General features: G+C 48.2%; 1 protein-coding gene across 2 annotated transcripts in view; it reads left to right on the top strand.

Moving 5' to 3' along the window:
• Window positions 1–22,077, top strand: part of STX18 (syntaxin 18) — a 65,946-nt gene that overhangs the window by 23,590 nt on the left and 20,279 nt on the right. Inside the window, exon 1 of one of the 2 annotated variants that reach the window (XM_015565787.1) lies at window positions 8,453–8,471. The exons of the other annotated variant lie outside the window; for it this stretch is intronic. The gene's annotated coding sequence lies outside the window, so the exon portion shown is untranslated. Of the gene's footprint in view, window positions 1–8,452; window positions 8,472–22,077 lie in introns of those variants that run through there. 2 annotated transcript variants of the gene reach the window in all.

Raw genomic sequence — 22,077 nt, 5'->3', positions numbered from 1 at the left:
CCCCCCGCCCCCAGCTTGGCTCCTAGCCATGGGGGACAGGGACCGGGCTGGACTGCGGGCAGTGGGGCGAGATCCAGAGGAACTGCAGTCACTGCTCAGGGAAAAGGAAACTTGAAAAGCCTTTCCCCATGTTGAACGATCGTCCCTTTATTCTTTCCTTTAGCAAATGAGGCCCACAAGTTAGCTCTGACCTGAAGGGAATGTTCTGCAGCCATGATTCTTGGCCCAGCGATTGCTGACCTTTTCCCAGACCTGCTCGCCAGTGCTCTGTCACAGAGGCAGCTCGACACAGGTCCTGCTCCCACCTGGTTCGGGTTTAATCATTAAATCGGGTTAACTGTTAAATACGGAATGCCTGTGTAGAAGCCAGTCGGTGTGCTACCCGAGCCCGAGAACACAGCTGTAATCAGTGCGGGCTTGGTTGCTGCGCGGGGAGGCCCAGCAGCCGCGCAGATGAAGCGCCGCTTTGCTGGAAGGTCAGCTTTTCCAGAGCAGGGACGGTTTCCTTTGCTTTCAAAATTCTTTGGAAAATCTATGAGTATTTTGAAGTCCTCAATTCCACTTTCTAATTTCAAATTAATAACTTCTTACTACTGTAATTTCATACGTTTTATACTACCCCCTAGGAAAAAAAAGTATTTGCTTACTTCAAATTTCTTATATTGATTTCAGTTGGTCTCGTTCCACATGACAATTACGGCTTTCCATTCCACAAGGTATGGCTTAGAGTTGTGTTTCAAATTTGAAATGGGTTGTGCGTTAATAAAGCTACTGTTTCTAATTTAAAAGAAAAGATCTTTCAAGGAGAGTTTGTTAGGCACCGGGATACATTTCTGAAAGGCTTGTTTTATGTAAATTCTCGGTAGCCTCAAATCATTATCCCTCTGCTGAGAAGTGCCACCTCTCTGCTTCCTTTGCCTGTTTGGCCTAGTGGTGTATTTTCTTCAAATGCTCTGACCAAGGCTAGGGGAAGGCTGGCGAGGCGAGCCTTCCGTCTTCATGCAGCAGTACCTAGGCCCTGGGAACCAGGCGATGTCTGTGTCGTTAAAGGCCTTCGGAGAAGGACATCCACAGCCTGCCCAGTGTCTACTTCTCTCACTGACCACATCCTTTTCCTCTTTTTCTTTTACCTGTGAAAGCTGGAATTTTTTCTTAACACGTACACTGCTTTGCTAGTTGCTTAGTACTTTGGATTATTAGTTTATACCCTATGGCTATAAACTAATCGTTCTTATACTCCTGGAAGTCCTGACTGCCGGTGTTATATTAGCTGATGGCTTTGTCCTAACAATGAATGGTGTTAAGTTCCGGTGGACAAGGGGCACAGAGCTGTTTTCATTGGAAGGATTATGAAGTCTTTGGTTTTGCACTGGACCAGTGGTGTAAGTAGTCCGAACACGGGCGCCTTCTTTTACTTAGTAATTCAGTAAGTATTTTTGGACTCATGGGACTGTGTGCCAGTCACTGTGCTGAGGATTGGAGGCTCAAAAAATGGTGAGATTAAGTGGCTCAGAGACCAGCAAGTCTAGTAGGGAGACCTTCCTGACATATTGGCAGTGATATTGTTATTTGGGGTTTATTATCACAATTGGGCTTATTATATTTTGCAAACAAGTAGAAGAGTCACTTCAAACATATTTGCTTCTTTTACTGGGACTGGTTCCCTCCAGAGAAAAATTATCCTGAAAAGAAGAAAAAGATCTTCCAAAGTTAAGAAAGGCTTATCTAAATGAGCTGTAAGTTTGTGGTGACCAACAGTAGGCACCCAGGTTCTGTGGAGCAAGAATTACATTTGATGGTCTTCGTTAATACTGTATTAAAGTTCATGTGACTTCTCTGGTAGGTAGAAAAGCATGGGTTTGCTGCAGTAATCTGCAATCATGTCCATTTCGGACACACCCGGTACCTTCGGGTGTGAGCACCTCGCAGTACACCAAGCATGTCAGACTCAAAGGCTAACACGGGCCAAATAAACGAGGCATGGGCCCATGAGCCGCGAGTTTGACATGCTTGCAGTACACTATCTGCACATACAGCATGTCTCCTTACATGCTTGTGTGTTAGAAGATAAAGCTGATCTTAGTTTAACTCAGCAGGCACCATCAGATTTCACTGTGGGCGTCACAGTTGTATCTCAGCGTGGTGGGACCAGGTGGCTTTTGTTGGCAGGTCCTGGAGGTCTAGCGGGACAGGCAGTGTAGACCTCAGAGAAGAGCAGCGGCTGGAGCCGGATGAACTGGGTTCACCCAGGTGTGCCGCCGGTTGGCTGAGTGGTGTTGCACTCAGTATTTAACCTTCTGTGCCTCAGCGTCCTCGTGTATAAAATACAGGTAATAAAGCTGCCTCGTAAAGTTGTTACCGAGAACTGAGTTAACATCTGTAGGACAGTCTAACCATGCCTGTTGCGGGGGTGAATAGGTGTGTAGTTTCTGCTGATGTGTTTGGTGTTAGTCACAGAATAACGAAGCACGGCAGTTGGTCAGCGTGGGAAGGGGTGCAGGTGAAGCGCCGGGCTTTTCTCCCCACAGTCGGGCAGGGCAGCAGCATCCTGATGTGTGAGGCTGCGAATGGCTGGCACAGCTCCTGACTGCGAACAGCACACATGTCCCCGCCTCCCTCCTCCTCCCTGGCATGCAGGCTGGGGCCAGCAGGTGGGAGGCGCACGAGGGTGGACGTGGGACTAGGAAGGGGAGGACCTGCCAAGCAGGGACAGCCATGCGGAATCTGCCCTCCCGGCCGAGGGCTGAGCAGAAGGGGCAGGATTCAGGCACCACTGCAGAGATGGAGTCCGCGGGATTGCTGGCGGATTGGCTGGTTAGCACCGTGGGCAGCAGGGACCAGCCGTGGGGCGTGGGGCCAAGGCCCAAGAAGACAGTGGTGGTCTCAAGCTCACAGCAGCGAACACAGCAACTGCGGCTACGGGGTCCAGGGGGCTGCTCTGAGGGCGGGGCGGGGCGGGGCAGAGGTGTCAGCGTGAGAGGGTCTGCCACAGTTTGTGGACACCGTCTTACTGCCCAGGCCTCTGCTTTCCCCGGCCTCTCCCTGGGGTTGCCTTTTAAGGAATCATGTTCATCTCACTTAACGGTGGCCTTGGGCAGTCCCTCGGACTCAGTTTCTTCATTCTTAAATTGAGGGCCTTTCTCTTGGAAATGTAAAGAGTACATGGGAAAAAATGAGGGAAATCTTGTCTTGGAAAGTGTATATGACAGAGATCCTGATGAAGTTCCACTTATTTGAGGAAGTGAATTCACCAATAGGATGAAGACTCCCATGCGCTCATCACGGGCTTCCATTTCCTGCCCCTGTCTTGGGCGCGCACATGCGCAGAGCCCGGTGGGTGCTCACGGTGGCATCACTGTGCCTGTCGTTTTTTTCCAGCTCTCAGACCGTTTACCTTGTTCCATGTCCCCACACCAGGACCCCGTGAGAACCGCCGTTAAAAAACCTGGTTACAGTTCACTCCACAGATTACTGTACCTGAACGTGAATTTTATCGTGTTTTTCTTCCTGTTTAAAAATGTAGACGCAGGGTGGGGAGAGCTGGAGCCGGTCCTGCTTTGGCGTAAAGTTAGCGTTTAGTTTTTGCACTAAACACACGACTTGCATCTGAAAGAGGAGGAGGAGGCAGCTGCCACCCTCTGTGGGGACATTTGGCACCACCAGCTGCAGGAACCCCTTCCCTGGGCGCCAGGGCCTCCAGCCTTCGCCAGTACTTGTACGCAGGCCCTTTGCTGAGCCCTTCGCAGAAGATGGCTCGTTTCATCCTCATACACCATAGGAGGTATGCACTGCCACCTTCCCACTTTACAAATGAAGAAACTGAGGCACAGGTAGGTTAAGTCATTCGGGAATGGCCACGCAGCCGGTGGCTGTCAGAGCTCCATTGGATCCAGCAGTTCAACTCCACAGTCCGCTTTCCTGTGCCCGCACAGCGGTTCTCAGCTCTGCTTGTCCATCAGAATCACCCAGAGACAGACATAAATGCACCTGGCCCTGCCTGAAACCGTCTTCCCTCTGCTGCCGTCCCCACGGGCCCACGTCACTCCCTCTGTGTTATCTGGTCCGTCAGACCTTTTCCGTCCGCCGATTTCATGGCACATGTAGGTTTTTAATGGCCTTTTGCAGTCAAGGGCGTATAGCCTCATGGTTTGGCCCTGTAAGGTAGGGCCCAGGGAGAGCAGGACATGCCTCCTGCCTGTGTGTACCCTGAACAGCACTTTACACACGCGCCGCACTGCACTGGTCATTCCCCCGCGGAGTCAGGACATTGTTGCATTATGCCTCAGGCAGATCCACGATGTGTGGAAGAGTGTGGAGAGTTAATGGGGCAGATCTGACTTTATCAGCGCTAGCAGATCTAACCCTCAGTTTTCTTACCGATAAAACGAGAAAGGTGATAATATCAGAGGATTGTTATGAAGATTAAATGAGATATGTGAAAATATGGAACATGCTTTGTCATGTAGTAGGTTATCAGAAATAAATGCTAAATTTTTCCCTTGTAACTTAAGCACAGTTACACATAGAACTTGGATATGAAAAATCACTTTAAAAAAATAAAAATAAATCACTTTAAAATATACTCATGGGCATGCAGAATGGTGCAGCAACTGTGGAAAAAAGTATGGAGTTTCCTCACAAAATAAAAAATGGAACTGCCTTTTGATCCAGTGATCCCACTTCTAGGAATATATCCTAAGAAACCCGAAATACTAATTCGAAAGAATGTATGCACCCCTATGCTCATTGCATCGTATGTACAATAGCCAAGATCTGGAAACAGCTCAAGTGGCCATCACAGATGAGTGGATACAAAGCTGTGGGACATCTACACCCTGGAATACTACCGGCTGTAAAAAAGAAGGAACTCTTACCCTTTGTGACAGCATGGATGGGCCTGGAGAGCACTGTGCTGAGTGAAGTAAGCCCGTCAGAGAAAGACAAGCCCTGTGTGACCTCACTTACATGTGGAAGCTAATGAGCAAAATAAGCTCACGAACAAAATGGAAACAGGCATGGACACATGGGACAGACTGACAGCTGTCAGAGGGGAGGGAGTTGGGGGAACTGGATGAAAGAAGGTGAAGGGATTAACCAAAAAACAAACATGTATAATCCATAGACACAGACAACCTGTGGTGATGGCCAGAGGGAAAAGGGGGGGCGGGGGAATGGGGATGGAAAGAGGCTTTGCTTGGGGCAATGGGCGCACGATGCAGTGTGCCGGCGATGTTTTATTGAGTTGTACACTTGAAACTGTATGGTTTTGAGAACCAATGTCACCCCAATAAATTCAATTTAAAAAAGAAAATATACAGTTCAGTTTTCAGTCAAACGCAAGAAGTCATGGAATTTCTGGGGCTCAAATAGACCGTAGGGACCAGAGAATGCAGTCCCTTCGTTTTCCAAGCAAGGAAATTGGAGCCTGAGGAAGGGACTTGACCAAGGGCACACTGTGGGCCGTTGTGTACCGTGTGCCCAGACTTCCTCACTGCTGTGCTTAGCATTACCCTTGGCCTCACAGCATTTGCGTTAGCTCCTCCGTACGCTTGCGTATGTTACAGAGCCCTGACAACTTGCAGGCCCGGGTGTCTGACCCGGGGAAGGCTTTGCTTGTTGGATGAAGTCCCTCAGGAGACGGCCCTGGGAGCCGGGGCTCCGGAGGCACAAGAAGAGTCTGCGTGTACCTTGTTGGTTATCCTCGCACGAGGGGGAGAGGAGGGAAAGGCATGCACACAGCGCATGACGTTCCTGTGTTTTCCGTGAATACGGTGCTTGTATCTTTCGGAGGTTCTGGCACGTGTAAGTCAGCAGAGGGCAAGCGCGGGGATTCCAGCGATGCTGTTAAAAGAACGTTGGCGTTGCTTTTACCACACATCATATTGTAAAGTTTCAAAACAGCATATCCTTTGAACTTATTTTTAAGCTATTATGAACATTTTCTATTGATGCTTTAGAATATATTTCTAGATTTCTATCCTCGTTTATTTAATTTGAATTAAAAGTGAAAAGTGATTCATTGACACACGTGGTGTTTACTGCGGGGACTAATTGCTAGAGAAGCTCGCAGCCTGGAGGGAAAGGCAAGAGGCGTCATTTTCTAATATCTGATTCTAAATTCTTGGTTCCTGCTTTGTTTTGTGTGTTTGTTTTTGGTATTTTTTTGCATAGAGGAATCGTTGTAGACCCACTGGGGTCAGGCACAGGGGAAGCCACCCATTCTCATTTATGATTCCTCAGCGTTTTCTCTCCCACTTTGCAGCTCATTCCATAGGCCAGGATGTCTTGATTCTCTTAAATGCTTAGGAACTGCTTCCTCTGTAGGACTGTAAAATCAGCCACGGGCAGTGTGGGGAGGAAATGCCGTCTTTTCCAGAAAGTGGGGTTGCTCACCGAAGAGCATGGGAAATGTGTAGGCTCCTCGCAGCACCCAAGCCCCGTGGAGAAACGCCTCTTCCTGGCCTCGGACTGGGCGTCTCAGCAGAAACATTGCTGCTGGATTGGCTCGGTGCTGACTGCCCTGTGAGCGCCGTACCAATAAAGTGTTTGTTTTTCACATGATCGTCGGTATCTTTGCTTCCTGGTGCGACACGAAGCTTGTTTGTGTTTATCTCTTTTTTTTTCTTTTTCTTTTTTTTCAGAAATGTCTGGGTTTTTGTTTTTTTTAATATAATGGAAACAGAATGTGGCTTAGCTTTTAAAATTATTCACTGTAGAGAAGAACTTGAAGCTATAAAAGTTAATCAAATTTGGTAGGTAGTACACAAATTTCATCAAAACCTGAATTTTACAAGCTTTGAAACTTTGACTTTTTAAAAACGTTTGAAGGGTTTGTCTTTACCACCCTCAGACGCACGCATTCCTTCCCTCCCGGAGGGAGTGGTGCCGAGGGCCTTGCCATTCCCCCAGCGTGCCCCCCCTTCTCTCTGAAACGAACTTCTGAGTCATGGGTGATAAGCAGAATTCGGGCCCGTCTGTTTCAGTGCATGTGAAACAGAAAGTGAGGGTCATCGCCAGCATGCTCTGAGTTACGACGTGTTGATGGATCTTCGTGTTAAGGCCGGCGAATGGTATTTTTAGTTTCCTAATGAAAAGAGAGTGACTTCCGCTATGAGCACTCTCCTCGTTATTGTTAAAGTCTTTTCTTCACTCTTCCCTTTTCTGCTCACACAGTCTACACGCACTGTTTGGATCCGGGGTGTTTCACTTTCTTTTCTTACTCAGAGTTTTTAGTGGATGGGTTCCTTGAGCAAAACCTTTCCACAAAGTATTTAACTTTCTGTGCAGAAAAATTCAAGTCAGTTAAACGTGTTTGATTAATTTATCACAAAGAGTGCCACCTTGAGTTAAAACAATCCTACTCTGTGGAAAGTTCTTTCTCTTCAAAGGAGGGTCCTTATTTCTAAGGGCAGAACTCTGATTTTAATTAAATAAAGGGCATTTTATGCAATTTTTCCCCCTAAAGCTTAAGATTAATTTCTATGGTTACTAGGGATATAAATCTCTAGATTGCTTTAAAACAAAGATTTTTCTTCAGGAGAGAGCTGACAGCTCCCTTTAAGAGAAGCTATTACTTAATTTTACTTTCCTAAGTTTAAACACATAAAAATATTTGTAATGATACCCCAAAGGCATCATAAAAATGTAAAATAATTGTACTCTAAAATATCGAAAATTACAGGAAATAGACCTCATTTTAAAAAATGAACTGGGATTCGTGGCTGGGGAACTGGGTGTGACATACTTCAAAACTAGAATCTCTTGTCAGGAGACATTTTTTTAAAGGATAAAAAATTTTTTCTGTTGCCAGTCATACAAACTTTAAAATATGTCCATTCTGTTAGAGTATTTCTTTATAGTTTTATGAACTTTAACACGAATTACTATATGGATGGCTTAGGTCCCCTCTGAGAGACAAATTTCTGTCTCAGGAGTGAAATGGCCTCCCTTGGCTTGTGGATTAGCTGTGTCACAGTCACCCTTTAAACTGGTTTTTCATGATTATTTTTAAAGTGCACACAGAGCCATTTTCTCAGCAGCTTTGAGCAAGGGCAGCATAAATAGTTTCTAGGGTTTTACTTACCCACAGTATACTTCCTCTTCAGGAGATAATGCTAACTGGTAAATTGTTCCCACATTAAAAGTTCGTCATATTTTAATAAATGTAGTGCAAAGTCTATTGTAGAGACACTTAAAGGGAAGAAAAAAACCCCAAATTTTTAACTAAATGAGTTAATACTCATCCTTCCCACTTTAGTTTTGTCATATTAGTTCTTTTGTTATTTTCATTTACTAAAATTTAATTGTGTCTTTATAGTCAAACACCTTCATTTTATTAGGAAACGTGAAATTAGATTGATAAACTCTTCCGACCCCGGTCTTGAAGGAAATCATTTCGTCCGCAGCCTGAGCGCTGGGGAGACGGCTTGCTTGCAGTTGAAGACACGGCTGCTGCAAGTGCTCTGCATTAAGTGAGTTTATATTTTGAGAGCAAAGTGGGGGGAATAAAGCTACTTTCCCTCCTTCTTTCTAAGAGACAAGAAAATTAAGTTGAGTGCAGATATTGAAAGTGCTGTAAGCTGAAAGTAAACACTGATTATTGCAAATGTACATTTGGACCAATTTACTTTTATCTCTCAAGCGAAACATTTCCCACAGTTTTTGTGGGTTTTTATTTAAGTTTGGAAAACTTTGGAAGTTTGTGTGAAAGTATAAATAAGTTTGGGAAAGTCGTGATTAGACTTTGATAATAAACATGCAAAAGCAAATTGGGAGACTCTATTAAAGTCAGATGTAACATTTAATAATGTTTTCTCCAAAACTCATTTCCAGAGAGAAGAGTGGTGATTTATGTGGATCTGAAACAAAGACGTGGGCTGTACTTGAAAATAGGATTCCGTGTGAATTTTAAGCGTGGGTGTTTGCTTTTCTAAAAGAACCTTCGTGATTGTCCCAGAAGTCCCCAACATGCCCCTTTCCAGTGATGGGCACAGACAGTACATATACGTTTATAGATTCCATTTGAAAAACAAAATACTTACTTAGTTGCCAGGAAAATTTAAACTATTTTTTTTTTTATAAAATAAGCATTCCATTTTAGCATATGAAGAAATTATTAATTTTGTGAAGAGGAAAAATGTTTTAGTTGGTTTAATTACTGAAATACACCACAGTATAGAAAGTACAAATAAAATTGAAAAACCTTAATTAAAATGTGGTTTAAATCTCATTGTTGTAACATTAACCTCACGATCGCATGTTGGCATTAAGTGTGGGAAGGTATTTGCCAGTTGTTACATATCGCACGTTTGAAGTAGCAGTCATGCCAGCGTTGGATCAGATACTGACTAGTGCTACCGCGCTTCTAAGGAGCTCTTGAGCATGGTCAGATTTGAATCTCCTTCCCTCAGTGATGCTGCTACATTGTCCCTTAAAAGTGTGTGTGTGTTTGGGGGACAGTCAGTGTTACATTTTGGTGACACTTTTATGGCTTACAAATTGATATGTGATGTTAACCTGAAATTTGTTGCTGTGATAAGAATGGAAATTTTTGTGTGTTTCATGTTTTAAAGGCTTTACCTAATGATCTGAAAACCTGTTCAGAGGATTTAAATTGTATATGCTGGTTTACCTTTTAAGGCTTTAAGAATGAGTTCTGAATATAAAATTCAAATATAGGAGTTAAACATTTTTTTTTTTGTTTCTTAGTAAAACAGTATATCTTAAAAGTAGGAGGAAAAGATAACTTTGATTCTCAGAGTGAAGATCTGTAATATACAGCTCAGGATCTAACTATTATTTTTCTGGTTATTTTACACACAGATTTTTCTCTGGCAAGTGTTATAATTAGGGACTACTTATTTTATGCTATTTTGAACACTTAACTAAAAATCAATTTTCATCAGACTAGTCTGTCCCCATTTTATAAAACTTAGCAGCTAGTAGTTTGCTACAGTCTCTTTAAATTTCAGAAACAACTAAATTTTATTTTCTTTTTTTTTTTCAAGCAGAGAAGCTGTTAGAATTTTTTGTGATTTATTTCTTGGAATAATATTTTCTGCCTTTTTTTTTTTTTGGCATGTGTACGGAAGTACTTTAAGTTTCATGCCTATTTACTCCAAAGAACACCATAATGAGGGGAAGGAATCTGAGTTTTGGGAGACGAGGAATGATGAAACGAGGCTGGGTTTGCTTGGAATTTGAGCAGTTGTACAATCGGCCGAGGCCGGCGTGCTCCGCATTTTATTCCCATTCACTCAGAAGGATGGCTTTGGAGGCAAGGCTCCGACTCTCGTTACCCAGCCCGCTTCCTCGGAGCTTCACGGGAAAACACACATCGGTTCCTTGGCTTTTGTTTTTACTAACAGAGAAAAAGTATGTTTTAGTAGAGCAAAGCACTTAAACTTCGAGGGTTCAAATGTTATCGCGTGGTGTTTTCTGTTGAGTGTAAATTATTGGCATCTATCAAGAAGTATGGAAGTTGAATGCATGTTCTCCCTTTGTACCACCCGCAGTTCATTTCACTCCTCTCTTTGCTGATGTGAAGCAGAAACTGGACAAGGTAACAGTTTTGATGATGAGATTAGGGGTAGCCAGGCTGACTGTCTCCTGGCTTTTAGAGACCCTTCTGTGCCCAGGGCTCCCCCTCCCCTTGTTTAGATATTACTTGCTCTTTTGAGTTTCAGATTACAGGAGCAATTGATCTGCATGACCTATCTTAAGAACTTTAACTTTGCAGTGGAAACTTAAACCAAATGTATATCCTCAGGAGACAAATCATCTTAAAACCAGGCTGTTGTCATTTTGATGTACTGTACTGTTCCCCCAGGAACCATGTGGTGGAGAGCACCACCTAGTGGACAGGAACTGCATGTGCTGCGGGGGGTAAGTTGAGGGGACCAGTCTAGTTGACTAACTCTTGTCCTTCGTTTGCAATAGTGAGGTTTTCTGTTGTTTCAAGCTCAGTTTCTACCCAGTGCTAGGATCCTAGGAGAATGAGGTTGTGAGCAGTTGTGCTGTGGCAGTTTTGTTTGTGGTTTTCTCACTGTTGTAGGTGTAAGTGCTGGTCCTGGCCTTCCTCACAAACATTTCTCCTTATAGAGGATCTTATACTTCAGATGAAAAGATCATTTTTTAAAAATGCCGTCCTAGCTGGTTTGGTTCAGTGGATAGAGTGTTGGCCTGTGGACCAAAGGGTCCTGTGTTCGATTCCAGTCAAGGGCACATGCCTGGGCTGCAGGCTTGATCCCCAGTGGGAGGGGTGCAGGAGACAGCTGATTAGTGATTCTCTCTCATCGTTGATGTTTCAAATATATATATATATATATGACTACCTTTGGGTAGAACTTGTTTGTTGCCACAAACTTTATACTCTGTTGCTAAGCTGTTCATCTATGAGAGGAGAGATTGATGCTAAGTATTAACTGTGGATCACAGCTTGTTGGCTGCTTGTTGTAGAGAGTGTGTGTCTTTCGTATATACTGAAACATTTGTAAAAATGGCATGTGAAAATTCTACACTTTAAAAAAACCTTTAATACACCATCACCACTGGTTTCAGGTATAGCTGTTCCTTAATGTTTATTTTATAATGATAGATTCTTGATAAAACGTACCACTCATTCACAGACATTTGTTGAGCTAGGAAGCTTGCCGGGCTTTGGCAATCCAAAATGAACATGATCTAGTTCTTTCCGGACATACAGGTTTTCAAAGCCTTTTAACTCTTCAGCACAATGAGGGCGAACACACTCCTAGGAGATGACATGTTCGGTGGTGGAGTGTAGGGATGTTTGTTTGTCAGTATTTGCTGCCTCGGATTGGGAGAATTTAGACGGCATTTCACTCGTGCTCTTGGAGAAGCTGATGGACGGAACGGGTGGCTTTGTTTTAATGCTTTGGGGTGTGGGAAGTTGTAGGATGCTGCGTGATAACTCCTCTTGGGTTTGGTTCGCAGCTCAGGTTTCAGCTCGCGAGCCCAGGCTTGGGGCACAGAGTGAAGAGTCAAGAGCACAGGCTCTGGGGTCTGTTTGGGGCACCCACCGTGGCTTTTCAGCCTGCTAACTGTCTGACCCTAAGGGGCAAGCCATTTAGGGGCCCTGTGCCTCAGTTGCCTGAACTGTTTTCTCATTTGTTAAGAGAATAAACGAGATCATCTATCCAATGGGCTTGATGCAGTGCCTGGCACACAGCAAGCGCTACATGTTGACGAGGATGAGGGTGGCTCTGCATGCCGCAAGGCAGGTGTGGTTGTCACCGTGCACCGGTCTTTCCCCCACACCTTTGCCCCCTCCACCCAGCCGTGGTGGGACTGGCTAGTGTCACTGTGCAGACAGACTCCACGGACGGATGCCCAGCAGCTCTCTCCCATGCTGGGCCGGCAGCGCTTCCTCCCACGCGTGACGTTTACAGAAAGGGCCGCCCTCTGCATTTGTGTGCTTGCTTGTTGCATCACATCTGTGATCAGAGGTTCCTGCCCTGGGCCCCAGACGGTCCAGAGCTTCCAGTCCGTAGAGGTAGGCGGGAGGTTTCTGTATCTGTGGGAAATTCATTTTCTTGAGGAAAGAGCTCAGATACGTAGCTTTTGTCAGAGTTTGAAAGGCCTCTGGCCCCCCAAAAGGTCACCTGAACTTCAGACGGTCATGATTCTTTCTGGAAGGCCACTCAAGAGGTTAGAAATATAACCCCTCCTAGAAAATGAAGCGCAGGTTTGCATCTTACACGCTGTTTTATATGAGACATAAATCATTTTGAGGATATAGTTGAGATTTTAATTTGAAGGACTCAAATATAAATGGACTGTTTTTCCCTCTTCCTCCTCTTGTCCACATTCTGAAGAATCATGAGAGCAAGGAAAGGTGAGGCCTGTAGGCTCTGGAGTAGACCGTTCCCGTTCAGCTCTCCCTTACCAGTGAGCCCGCGCCTGTGACTGAGCCTCGCCACCTGTGAGGAGACTGTCACCGTGCCTGCCTCACAGGGCCGTAAGGACGCGACATGGAGCCATCGCACAAAGGCCTCTCGCTCTTCCTGGCGTGCAGTACGTGCTGTGTGAATGCTGCCCTCACTTTTGTTGCCTGTGTACCCCACGGCGTTTGTACGTACAAGTTAGCTGCCTGTTATCACTTGTGTTTTATTGTCTGGTTCACCTGCACCTTATTGACGTGTGAACAGTTATAAGCATTTCCAATTTTTTATGACCAGACTTACTAAGGTTCTACACCTGAGTTGTCGTAAGTCAGAAAACCTTAATCAGTGAGGATCCCAGGTACACGGATCTTACTCATGCTGGCGATTCTGGGAAGCATCAGAGGAGGTGACAGAAACCGGTGGGTGCGGTGTGGTCACAGGAACTGTTAAGTTGCTGGAGCAGAGCCAGTTATCCTGGGATTTTAGGCCCTTATCTAACCTCTGCAGCGCAGGTGAGGGATGAGGCCCAGAGCAGTGGCTCTGAGCTCCTGGAACTGACACGCAACCGTGGGCAGCGTGTTTTGCTTCTCTCTGGGCCTCAGCTTCCTTCTCTCCCATAGGGGATAAGAGTAGTAACTACCTCATAAGGTTGTTGTGAGGGTTCAGTTAGATGTATGTAAAGCTCCTAGAACAGTGCCTGGCACAGAGTAAGTGCCCAATAAATGGTACGCCCTGGCCGTGTGCTCAGTTGGGTGGGCTTTGCCCCAGGCACCGAGAGGTGTCTTCAGTGGCAGAGGATCAGAGTGGCAGTGACAAGAAACCAGGGGGAAGTGAACTGCTGAGCACATCGTTTACCAGCAGCAGCTGAAGAAAGAAGTTGAGTTGATGTTAAGTCACCTTGACTCAGTGACATCCAGTGGATGTGCTCGTAGGTGACATTCCTGAGGCCGAGGCCAGAACCAGGGAGGCCACAGTCTTGCTTGCCTCTGCACCTCCTCCTGGAGCCCAGGACAGAGTCCCTTCTCAGGCTGTGTTTGATTTTCCAGGCCCGGAATGGCTGTCTTCAGAGGAGAATGAAGGACTCGTGAGGGGACTGAGGATGGTTAGGTGGAGAGGAGAGAAGATTCAGGTCGGGGACAGCAGCTGGTCTCCGCGCAGAGGAAAAGAAAGCTCTGTGCTGTGTGAGTGGACGGCTGACCTGACGTGGGAAAGGCGGGCCCTCCCTGTGGGCACAGCAGGTGGCAAGGTGCCGGGAGCCAGGAGTGGCCGCGCCTGGAAATGTGCTCAGGAGACGCAGTGCCCGGACCTGGAAGTACAGGGATACAGCGTTTGACTGGAGTCAAGTGTGAGCGTGGCCGCAGTGAGATGTACAGAGAGAGGGGCCAGGGTGAGGAGGACGGGCCGAGAACATGACAGACTTGCTGTTTGAGGTGCTAGGGCCAGACCTGTTTAAAACGGAAGCTGCCTGATCACGGGTCATTAGCACCGTCGGGCGCGGGTCAGTCTTTAAAAGTAAGATGTGAGCTCTTTCATTGTGTCTCCAACATGAAGGACGTAAGATTCTACCTTTCTCCATTTTCTGAATTTCTTAAAAGGATGGGGCTTAATAGTAGGAAGGGCAACCTGTTCAGGTTGTTAGGAAGCTGGTTGCTCATATGAGAAATTAGGCCTCCGAGTTCATCCCAGCTGGAGTTAGCCCTGTCCCCTCTGTCCACCGTCCCTGCAGGGCAGGGCTCTGGAGCTGGCACAGAAGAAAGCGGGGCTAGAAAAGCCTCCTCCTGTGCACGTTTCCCAGGCTCTCTCCTCAAAGCACAGGCTCAGTCTGGAAGCTGCAGTCCAGGAGCTGACATGTTCTCAGCGGGTACTCAGAACAGGTTTTTCAGCTACTAGTTAGTTATGTTTCTTAGATCCAGATCGCCTGTCTTTTTTCTAATGAAGTTTCCAGCCTGATGGGATAGAACATATGTTCAGCTAACACATGTAACACTGTGTACACACATACACATACAACGTATGTGACACGCATACAGTCAGCCAGTAGGCACAGCGTGCTTCAAGAAAGCTCTGCAGAGAAAGTGGGAAGTGACCCCACAAGGTCAGGTTTAAAACCTTCTTGGGCTAAACACATTGGAGTAGAGGTTTGGCCTATGAGAAAGACCTTGACCTTCCGGGCAAGGAAGGGCGGGTGCCCTGGTGCAGAGGCAGAAAGAGGCGGCTTTGGTGGTGTGTGGGAGGGTGGGGTGAGGAGCGGTCGGTGCTAGCTCTTTTGGCGGATGTTTAGCAAGGTGAGTGGACAGGCCCAGCCGACCACTTAAACTTGGGGGGTGAGAGGAGGGAAAGATGGGTCTGAAACAGGTTTTCTAATGTGGGGAGCAGAGAGAGCGCTCTTCCTCGCTTGGGGGACGGACCGGAGGGGCTGCTAGGAAGCCAGGAGGGATGGAGGGGGAGTGGTTGGATCATTAGCACCTCTGGACTGGTTGCTTTTGAGCCCCAGTGGGACCTGCAGGGGATGGGGGGACCCACTCACCTGGGCCATGGGGTGAGGCAGGGCTGGGTGAGGGGGGGTGGGGGGGTGAGGGAAGGTGAAGGAAAGTTGTCAGGGTTTGAGAAGAGCACCTGGAGGGAAGGGGTCCTGGGAGCCCAGGGAGGACAGGGGTGGAGCTTGCACGAGGACTGTCACCCTCCAGTGCCCGCACCATTGAAGGGTGGCATCGTGCAGGGGGAATGGGGAGCACTGAGCACAGAACCAGGGCTGGAGTGAAGGCGAGCCAGGCAGGAGCAGTTCGCCTGTGTGACCCCGGGCGGGCTGGCTGCTGTGAGCCCAGCACCGGTGGAATGTCTGGGGCTGTGCCAGCCTCTTTTGTGGGTGACTAGCCGCTGGGAGCTTCTCTCACAGGGACAGGACTCCGACACCCCGCTGTGACTTCAGCAGGTCGCCACGCCCCAAGTGTCCTCTGGTTCTGGACTCCTAGCTGGAATTGGTCTTGATGCATTTTTCAATGATGACTGAAGGGGGTGGATTCGGGATTTAGTTAGGGGGCCTCCCAATTAAGCCAGGGAACATGATCCTTGTGAAAAGTCATTTCAGCTTATCAGTAGTTGGCAAACATTTCTACAGCAGTGGTGGTTCTGGCTGAGCCTCTGGCTGCTTACTCAACTGAACAGCAAGCTGTGTCCACTGATGGAATGAAGAAAATAATGATGTTGTGTTACAGGAACTTTTTACAATATGCCAGAGGGACCCACTGGAGTCTCTTTAATCTTGAACAATGGCTGTTTCTTGCAGAGGCAAATTATGCAAATCGGTACTTAGTGTTTCACAATCAATCAGGTCTTTGTGGGAGAGTAGTGAGGGCCAGCGGGCAGAGCGCCTCTCCTCCTGGGGGTGGGCACTGCAGCCAGAGGGACGCTGGTGACTGCCGTGAGCTCTGCAGCTGAAAGCCCATGTGCTTTGGGAAGAGCCCGGCCGCTTTGTACCAGGGATTTTGTTTTACAGTTTATCTTCCTTTCGGTGATTTACAAAACACCCACGAAGGAGCCGCTAGCAGGACTGTTCTGTGGGTGACATAAAGCCGGGCCGCGCCCGCCTGGGACAGATGGAGCCGCGCTCCCTTCCCCGGTGCCAGCCCTCTCCGCCCTCCAAGTGCACACGTGCATGTATTCTAAACCGTGTCATTTTGGCTCCGGCCTGGCACAGCAGTTAACCTTTCACGGTTCCTTGAGTCTAGATAGGAACAAAGAACCAGAGGACTTTAAAAGCCCTTGGGGAAAAACGGTGCTGTTTGAGTTCCCGTATCGCTGCAGCTGTCATGCTTGTGCTGCCATCTAGTGGTTAAGGGAGTCACTCTGCCCTACTGTTAACCCCTTCTCTGCTAGGAAGCCATGAAGAGCAGTTCAGTTCAGAGGTTAAATCATTATTGAGGCACCGCTTCAGGCTACGCTGTGAGCAGCTTATGTCACATTTCAGAACCTGGTGGTGACGTGCAGGGGTCCGTGCCCTGGCCTGGAAGAGGCAGAGGAGACCTGGAGGCTGTCGCCGAGCAGCCTGGCCAACAGGGGTCAGAGGACTGGGAGTGGGAGTGGAGGCTCTGAGTCTGGGGAAGTCCGCGGGGAGACCGAGGCGGAGCCTGGGGCTTAAGGAACTGGACTCGATCCTGTGGGTCCATGTAACTTGGGGAAGTCCGTGGAAGACTTACCTTTTTGTTTGAGACAGTTTTCTGCCTGATGGCAAAGATGGAACACACGAGTCATAGAAAAATTTTGAAGTACAAAGAGGTATTAAGAATAAAGCAAAGTCTCCAAGACTTGCCACCCAGAAACCATCCGTGTTTTGATGAGCAGCCTGAGGTTCCTCTGTGTGTGTAAACCGCGTGGGTGCGCATTTCCTGTATTTTCTGTCCATGGCCTTCGGGCAGCCGTGCTTTCCCCGACTTGACAGCGTGCTCGTGGAGACCCTCCCTGTCAGCGCCCTGCGTGGGTCCCGTCGGCGCAGGTTGGGCTGTTTTGTTTTGTTTGGCCTCTCCTCGAAAGCCTTGATGTGTACGGACAGGGAATGAGAGGCTTTTCCCTCAAGTGCACCGACTGTGGGACCACGCGGCTACTGCTTCATAATCAACTTGCTTTTATGGTGGGTGGATCGCGTGGAGAGTTGCTGATTTGGGGACTTGGCTTTACTAAAATACAGCCACTTAGCAGTGAACTCCGTTTATCTTCAGAGAAGGAGAAGGTGGGTCCGCTGAATAGCTGGAGTTTTAGGACGGAGTTTAGACAAGCCGGTGGGTTAACAGCAGCTTCCGGAAGAGGGGGGGCGGGCAGACCCTGAGTGTGGCTGTCGCTCTGTGCTGTCCCGCAGCTGTAGCGGCCTTTCCGTGGGCAGAGCACCTCAGCACGGGGACCTCTGCCCTCAGAGGGTGCTGGCCACACTCCTGGCAAAGCAGCCCTTGGAGAACTGCTGGGCTTGGGGGGACGGGGGGCGCATCTTCGTGGGTAGACGTGTCTCCTGCTTATTTTGAGCCGTTTATACGAACCGTTACCTCGGTGCCTTCCTGTCTGTAATGTGGGTCATAGTGGACTCTGTCTCCTTCGATCGTTTCAGGAAGCGAATGAGGTCAGGGATGCAGAGCATTTAGCTCGGTGCCCGCGCATAGTGTGCACTCAATAAAAGTTGCCTTTTAACTTGTGCTACTGCTGTTTGTAAGAAATGGTTTTTACAGCTCTCCCTTTGTAGTGGAGCCCAAGGATATTAAGCAACTTGCTCAGAATTTCAGCTGGCAAAGCCTGAGAGTTAGAAGAGCTATAAACACACCGCTTTCTCCCAGCCCAACTTTGGAACCACCTGAGAGAGATACAGGAGTCAGAACACAAAAAGCCAAGTTCGATTTGTGGCCAGACGTGGGTGGAGCATGGACCTGAAGAGCCCCCTCTGCCGCTGGCCGCCGAGCACGCCCACCTTCTCCAAGTCATGAGCCAGAGAGCTTTCGCCTCCGCCCTCCGCCCTCCGAGAAGAGGGAGCGGGTTGGGAGAGGCCAGGAGCAGCTGTCAGCTGACGTCCTCCCACACGAAGCCTGAGGACAGCAGAAGGCGGCCCAACGAGATGAGAGCCAAAGGACCCAGCCAGCTCCCCGTGTTCCTGGCAACGCCCCATCTGCCCTGCTCCACGCCAGCCCCACACACCACCTTTCGCCCCGGCCTGCTCTGCCCGCGCCCCGTCCTGAGACGTGAGGAGATGAGCTCAGGTGGGGGAGCAGCACCCTTCCTGGAAGTTGCTTTCGTGGCACCTTGCAGCCCTGAGGGCGGTGTTTGCTGATTGACACGCAGGGAGCACTGGTCACATTGGCCAGTCTCTCCGACCACCCGCGTCCTTGGTCAGACTCTCAACATCCCCGTGGCCATCAGTTCCAAGCCTCCGGGGTAGCACCCCACAGGGGCCAGCAGCCGCCTCGGAGCAGTGGCCTCCGCTGGGGTCACGTTCCCTCTGGCAGGCACATCTCACTGGCCACAGGAGGACTTTGACACGAGCACGTGTGTGGGGACACAAGAGCCTCCCGCAGTCTTCCTCTGCCCACTCAGACGCATTTTAAGCCCATGCACACAGACGTCTCACCTGAAACCCTGCGCATACTTCCCTGAAGAAAGACCTCAAACTCAAGCTGAACATGAGTAGTTTTCTTAGTCATGGCGGTATAATATGGAATAAGTAACTTAGCCCTTGAGGTGTAGGCCTGCCATCCACCCCACTTCGCCATCACTGGCCTTGTGACCTTGCATGGGCCTCAGTTTCCATGCTTCTTAGGGGGGTTGGGGGGATGTGGATTCATCCATTTGTTATGGGGAGTAACTGACAGAGCGAACGCCGAGCAGTTCATGCCTGGCGCACCCGTGGCTGGTGCTCTGTGACAGCCACGCTGGGACATCCCGAGGGCGGTGCACTGTTGATCCAGATGTGAGAGGAGAAAAGCAGCTGATGTGCTCACTCACTGCTGTTCCCAGTCCCCGGTCATCCCCTGTGAGCCCTCTGCCGAAAACTAGTCGTGACCTCTCAGGAACCTGTGTTTCCATTTGTGCCTGACACTCGGTGCCTGGGTTCCGTCCGGGCTTCCCCCCTCGCCCCGACGCACTTTCTCGCCTGTAAACGGGCGTGATGATGTGGCTGCCTCGTGGGGCTGCTGAGAGGATTGGATGAGCTGGTGCACGCAGAGCTCTTGGAAGCTGCCTGGTTCCTAGCAGACTCTCAAAGAAGATGGTGCCGATTTGCTGACGTGGCAGTGAGACTGCTCAGTGGAGCTTAGATATAAAGCAGCTGAGATTGCAATGGATTTAGGTGTTGGTTCAGGTGTGGGTTACTGCTGTTTTGGCAGCAGAAAATCTGCACTTCAAAATGACTAAAATGTTAAGAGAAGAAAGTGCTTAAGTGGAAGATTTTTCAAAATAATATTCTACTCAGGAAAATGTTAAATGCCCTGCAGGGGACAGAGTGGATAGGGACCCCATGCACCCGGCGCCCACCTTCAGCGGCGGTGAACTAGGCCTGACCCTGTTTCATCCGCTCCCCTCCCCGCTCCCGTATTATTCTGAAGCAACCCCAGGGATGTCATTTTATTTGTAAATTTTCAGCACGTAGCCTTAAAAGATAAGGATTTTAAAAACAACAATATTAAAAACAGTCATATTATATACTACTGTTATCATACCTGAATAAAATTCATTATAATTACTTAACATCATTAGATGTTAAGTGGGAGGTTTTCAAAACCAGTTGAATAATAGTACGCAGCAGGCACTGAAGTGACTTCAGTGTCAAATGACACAACACAGCAGCGTGTCTGTCACCAGTGGTATTGGGAGCCCGTGGAGCTCAGTGTCAGGAGGGTCCCACTCCTGCTCTCGCTGATTCTGCCTCTCGGGCCTTTGGTTCCTTCCCGCTGAGGAAAGACCATTTCCACAGGGTTGTCAGAGTCGGATGAAGTAACCCCTGGCAGTGACGGGTGGAGGAGACAGTAGCCAGTACTGCCTTCCCTTCTCTTTTAGCTATAGCTCGGTTCTTGCTTTAAATCACGGTGTATGTTGGAAATGAAGGGTTCCGTCTTCATCCATCTGTCCTGTCCGATAGACAATACAGTGTGGCGTGTGGTCCGGGTGCGGCCCCCGCTGTAGAACCTTCCCGGGGAAGGTCCTCGGCTGGGGAACAGCCTCTCTCCGCAGCTCGTCAGCTCGCACCTTGTCAGCGATTGTACCGCGATGCTCACCTGCCTGCCCCTCACTTACAGGTGAGGAGAATGATTTGCACAGAGTCGGTGAGTTCTTCTTCGTCTGTTTGTTCACAGTATCCCGGTGCCCCCTCGTGATAGCTTTGCTACTTCTTGATTCATCTCGTAAGTCAGGAGTAATCAGATCTTGAAACCCTTTCCCTCTCCTTTCCCCCATCCGACAGGTAGGTCCTGGGGACACAGCAGTGAGTGTGACCTCAGAGAATTTAATGGAAGTTTAATGGGGTCATAGATAAAACTTCTTTCACGTGGAAAGTGCTGGCAGGGGTCTATAAAACACTGCGGGAGGTGTTAGGGAAGGCCTCATGGAGGAGGTGGCATTTGAGCGGAACCTGAAGGATGTGCGGGGGTTCTTTGGGTGGCATGGGGTTGCATCAAGGAAGAAGGCTGTTCCAGGCAGAGAAAGAGCGGTCACAAAGGCACAGAGCTGTGGGAATGGCGTGCCCACACTGCCCGTCTGTGAAATGCCCCACTCGTGGCTCAGCCCCCAAAGCTCTCCCGAGGTTCGCCCTTGAGTCTTATCACCCCCCTAAGCCAATATTTCTAATGGCTCCCAACAGCTCAGCCCCCAAAGCGCTCCCGAGGTTCGCCCTTGCGTCTTATCACCCTCCTGGCCCCACGGGCACTTGCCCAGTGACCCCTTCCTTCCTCCTAGGAACCCGCTCCCTGTCATTCAGTGACATCAAGACCAAGAGGCTGACACAGGTTTTAGATGTTAATGGGGCAAATGTGCCTCCATTTTACTCTGATTTTCTTGTCAAACTGGAAATGAGGTCTTTCTCCTTTAAAAGTAAGAGTTATTCTCTGTAGGTACACACATAAGAACTCTTTTCAGAATTAGCACTACATGTGGAAATATTCACAATCCAAAGCGTACAACTCTGCAACCTCTCTAAAACTTTGAAAACGCCAGGGGCATATCACAGTTGTGTGAAGTATAATATGCCGTTTGGCAGTTTATTCTCACAAGATGGGGCTTAAGCACAACAGTAAACAGATGAGAGGTTGGCCAAGGGTTTTCATAGAGATGGTGGTGGTCACGTGGTTAAACTGTCAGATCATTCCTCATGGCAGTGAGCCTATCCTGGGATGCTGTTCGGGGGCGTATGCTGTCTATTTGGGTAAATCAGAGGCCTGTTGGGATTTTTTCCTTGTTATGGATCTGTTGCGATTTGTGCGTGTGTTTATTTTAGGAAGCTGATAAAATTTCAGGGTTGTCAAATACCTATAGAAATCTCAATGTTCATTTATTTCTTTGTATCCTTGGCATTTGAAATATTACCTTATACATTGTGCTCATGTTAAGTATTGAGTTATATTGATGATATTGTAATTATTTAACGCCTCTTAAGTTGCCAAGAATTCCATTTAATCCTGAATAAGCTTCACTCCATTTTAATACATTC

The sequence above is a fragment of the Myotis davidii genome, unplaced genomic scaffold (assembly GCF_000327345.1).
Source record: "Myotis davidii unplaced genomic scaffold, ASM32734v1 scaffold960, whole genome shotgun sequence".
NCBI classification, from domain to species: domain Eukaryota; kingdom Metazoa; phylum Chordata; class Mammalia; order Chiroptera; family Vespertilionidae; genus Myotis; species Myotis davidii.
This window is presented reverse-complemented; position numbering and strand designations above follow the sequence as displayed.